Raw genomic sequence first — 4416 nt, forward strand, 5'->3', positions numbered from 1 at the left:
CTACCTTGGTTTTTTGCACTGCTAAAACGTCGAGGTCGTGGTCCACTAGAAGTCTATACACCTGACTGTTTCTTTGTGGCAGGTAGACCTCGAACGTCTAGCGTGTCGAGGCTAAGCGACGAGTTGGTAGCCATTATTCATGAAAACCGGAGGGGAGAAGGCCCGGAGCATGGTGCTCACCTTAACGTCTAGCTGACCACTAGACGCCTCCGTAGCCATCCGGTAGCCGTCGCCCGAGTTCGTCTTTGGTCGTCTTCGCCGCGAGCCTACGGTCAGCCTCCAGGTTCGGCTTAGGCTTGAGGGTGGAGCGCCTGCCGGGTAGCGTCTTAGCGGGCGGTGCCTCGGCGTCACCGCCGGCCTTTCCGTCGTATTTCTCCTCCTGCTGCAGGAACCTCTTGACCGGTGCCGAGACGCCTTCGACGCGAGCGCCAGTTGGGGTCGCGTTGGCTTCGTCTGCCTGCGTAGCATCCGTCGCTGGCTGGCGGCTCTCATTTTCTTGCGGGTCCGTCCTCACGCTCTCGAGTGTTGCTGGGTCCTTGGGGGGAGGTACATAGTTCCGTCCTCCTTCGGTCGGCGTGCTCATTTCGTTTGTTTCTGCCGCCACGTTGCTGTTTCCAGCACCCTTGGCCGCTTCCTCCACCTCGGTCACGTCCATCATATGTTCTGATGTCGACGGCTCGCTCTGCGCCGGGCCCGCGGCTACTGCGTAAGAGCATATATAGTCCGCATCGTTGTGTCGAAAAAGCCTGCACCGGGAACAACGGGGAACCTTGCATTCTCGTCGAACGTGGCCAGAGCCCCAGCAGCGTAGGCACTGCATGGGGCGACCTGGGGCTACCACCAGCGCAAGCTTCCCGGCGACGCGGATCTGGTGGGGCAGGTCGTCAACTTTCATTCCAGCCTTCAGCTGCAGCAGAACTGCTCGGGTCGTCGAGCCCTTGTCGTAAACGCCATCCACTCGCCAGCGCTCACGGGTCACTTCAGTCACTTTGCCGAAGGAGGCCAGCGCGGTCGTGACGTCTTCGTCGTCCACCCCATGCAGAAGCCAGTGGATATGAAGCTTCACCTGTGGTTCCTTGGGGTCGATGACCAGGCAGCGACGCCCCTTCACCTGCAGCTCCTTCAGGGCCGCTACCTTTTCGGCAGCCTCGGCTGTCTTCATCGTCACCGCCCATACATGGATCATTTGGTACGCTCCAAGGGCGACGACGCCAGGGAGCATACCAACAGCTTGAAGCGCGTCTCGAAAATCCTCTACGCGAAACGGGCGAACACGAGCGTCGCCGTGCAAAAAAACTGTGTTTAAAACTGTAGGTCTTGTAGGTAGCCGAGGCAAAATAATCTACTAATCCTTACCTTCCTCCGTAGAAAGCCTGTTGCCGCGGCTAACAGCCGCATTTGCCGCTCCATTGGAGCCCATGATACCGCGATCCGTTCAGCGCGGGAGCCGGAAGCAGGGGCCGAATCTTATAACGGTTCGGTTGGGGAACTGTTCCTTTGGCCTCACCTGATTGGCCAAAATTTTGATTACGTCACAGGTCGTCAGAGGCAGCGGGGCGGTATCGCAATTTTCGAATACGTCACGCATCTGTCAATCATCTTCAAAGCGAACTGGTCGTAGGAACCGGAGAAGGGGTAGTCCGCTTTGGGTTCCGTTGCTGTGGCTTCGCTGTTGGCTTGTGACCCCGGCCGCGCGCGCCGGTCGCGCGTCCCCGGAGACGTGCGGGCGTCGCGCGCGCGTGCGTTGGTTGCTTCGGAGGCTATTGCTTGCCTTCGTCGTCTGCTTGACGTTGCTCTTTCAGTGTCGACCACAGCTGGAAATGCGATACGCTTTCGAAGAAGTGACGGATAATGAGTTGCACCGCCCTTTCTGGCTTTCTAAGTAGACCTTTTGCAGGCTACGCTATCAAATGGAGGAGACTCGGGTGCAAGCCTACGAGTGGCCATTCCACGCAGAGGAAGGGATATTGCGCGCTGCGATTCATCAGCACCGGCCTGCAGCTCCCAGAGCTCAGTCGGACGCAAAGCATTAATCGGAATTACCTAGATCTCTGCTGCCGGCATTGTCCACAAAGTTGCTCTCGCAATTACTGTGTAGGCCGGTTGAAGGGCTGGGTGAGCTTTGCCGTGACTTCAGCTTCAAAGTCAATGCCAAGGAGATATTTGCATGGTGAGATCGAATTCCCAGTGCTATCGCCAGTGCGAATAGCTCGCAGATCGCCGTTCAGCAGTCAGAAGGGTTCAACCTAGGCTGGTTCAGCGCTTCCTTCGTTCGGCTGATAAAACTATACAGTTAGGACGGGAAGGTATTGTGGAGCGCTCTTATTTGGCTGCCTTTTTTTCTCTTGTTCGGGAGTGCCATACTTTGTTTCTCAATTTCACGGCACAGCGCGCACCGTCAGCACCACACTCTTCGATTTGACTTCGCGCAGGCAATGCAGGGCCCGTATACCGTAATGTTCGATTTAAGTTCCACTGCTTCTATCACCCGACGCGCCGTGGGGCAGATCGCAGGTATAGCGGCAGCGCGGCGGCCAGCGACTCATGTCCGAGCCGATGGCGAAGGGCGAAAAAAGAAGGAAAATTGATATAGTCGGCTAATAAAGGTGTCCCTAAGAACCAGTTCACGGTTTTGTTGTGCTAGCTACTTGAGAAGTGCTGGTAGTGCGTTCCTGTTGCATGCAGCGTGCGAGCTCCTGGTAGCAGACGACATAGCCCTGCGCTCTGCCAACTCCGTGGCCAACTCATTTACGCTTACGATACCGCCTGTGGGCTGAGAATGAAAAAGAATGACATTAATAAATTACTTCTGCATTGCGTAAACGCCCGACACCACAAGTTTATACTTCAAAAGTTGCCGTATAATATTTAATTTATATTTTACATTTATTTAGCAAGCAGAAACATTCTGCGATTCCTCGATTAGGTCGTCATATAACGACGTACACTTCAGAGGTGGCACCCTCTCATCTATTGGTCGCGTGCTCCCCTTCTTTCACCGCCGGCTTGGGAGTGGCACATCTAATGACGTAAGCGGCGAAGCGGACGGTTCGTATTCCGAACCGTTATAAGATTCGGCCCCAGAATGCATGTTCGGCCACGACTGCAACTGGCAACAAGGTGCTCCAAATGGCCATTACTCAGTACATATTCAGTTGCAAGACGTCAGTCTGTTTCTTAGGTTTTTTGAGGTCGGGCATGGTGCCCGCGCTTTAATTTTACGGGAAGAGGCATGGAAAGTGTGGTAACTAATTATTCTACAGTTGCTTCCCCTACAAAAATGCTCATGAAGCCACACAGGCTTGCAAAAAATTTATGCTCGCAGTCGACAGGATTTGAACCTGTGCGGGGAGACCCCAATAGATTTCTAGTCTATCGCCTTAACCGCTCGGCCACGACTGCAACTTGCAACAGGGCGCTCCGAATGGCCATTATTCGGTAGAAATTCAGTTGTAAGACGTCCGTCTATTTCTTAGGTTTGTTGAGGTCGGGCATGTGCCCCCCTTTCAATTTTACCCGAAGAGACGTGGAAAGCGTGAAAACTAGATATTCTATAGTTGCTTCCTCTGCCAAAATGCGCATGAAGCCACACAGGCTTGCCAAAAAAGTATGCACACAGTCGACAGGACTGGAACCTGTGCGGAGAGACCCCAATAGATTTCTAGTCTATCGTCATAACCGCTCGGCCACGACTGCAACTGTCAACAGGGTGCTCTGAATGGCCATTATTCGGTACAAATTAAGTTGCAAGACGCTCGTCTGTTTCTTCGGTCTGTTGAGGTCGGGCATGTGCCCCCCTTTCAATTTTACCCGAAGAGACGTGGAAAGCGTGGAAACTAGATATTCTACAGTTGTTTCCTCTGCAAATATGCGCATGAAGCCACACAGGCTCGCTAAAAAGGTATGAACGCAGTCGACAGGACTCGAATCTTGGCGGGGAGCCACCTATAGATATCAAGTCTATCGCCTTAACCGCTCGGCGACTACTGCTTTTTTTTCTTTATTGCCTGTTTTCCTTTACGGGTTGTGGAAACAGAGGAACATGAATGATAAAAAGGAAACACTTGGATCAAGACTTTATCCGGTGTGTTCACATTAAATTTTTTTCAAGTTACACAATTCGTCCAAGATCGGTAGCCAGTCAGAAGGCTATGCTTGCGCTTTATACAGTTCGCGTATATAATCCATATTTACAATTAAATTTTCCCTGACAGGACGTGCATGAAGGTCGTCATTGCGGACCGCCATTCTAGTCTGCCAGATGCTGTGAAGTGCTATCAGCACGAACATGTCCTACGGGACGCCGTTTTCATTGTCCGCACTCAGAAAACGAATGCCATAAATCGTGATGGGTAGGTCCTTTTTTAATGTTTTTTTAATGGAACGTACAGTCCCTTATCAGCTAACCGTTGCTTT

The 4416-nt window shown here is 52.7% G+C and overlaps 1 non-coding gene across 1 annotated transcript; it reads right to left on the reverse strand.

The window, feature by feature from the left end:
* Positions 1-3320: 3320 nt before the first annotated feature.
* On the reverse strand, positions 3321-3402 carry TRNAS-AGA (transfer RNA serine (anticodon AGA)). Its single transcript has one exon. It is a non-coding gene; the product is annotated as a tRNA-Ser (tRNA).
* Between the last annotated feature and the right edge of the window lie 1014 nt (positions 3403-4416).

Source organism: Dermacentor variabilis, chromosome 1, assembly GCF_050947875.1.
Source record: "Dermacentor variabilis isolate Ectoservices chromosome 1, ASM5094787v1, whole genome shotgun sequence".
Classification (NCBI taxonomy): Eukaryota; Metazoa; Arthropoda; class Arachnida; order Ixodida; family Ixodidae; genus Dermacentor; species Dermacentor variabilis.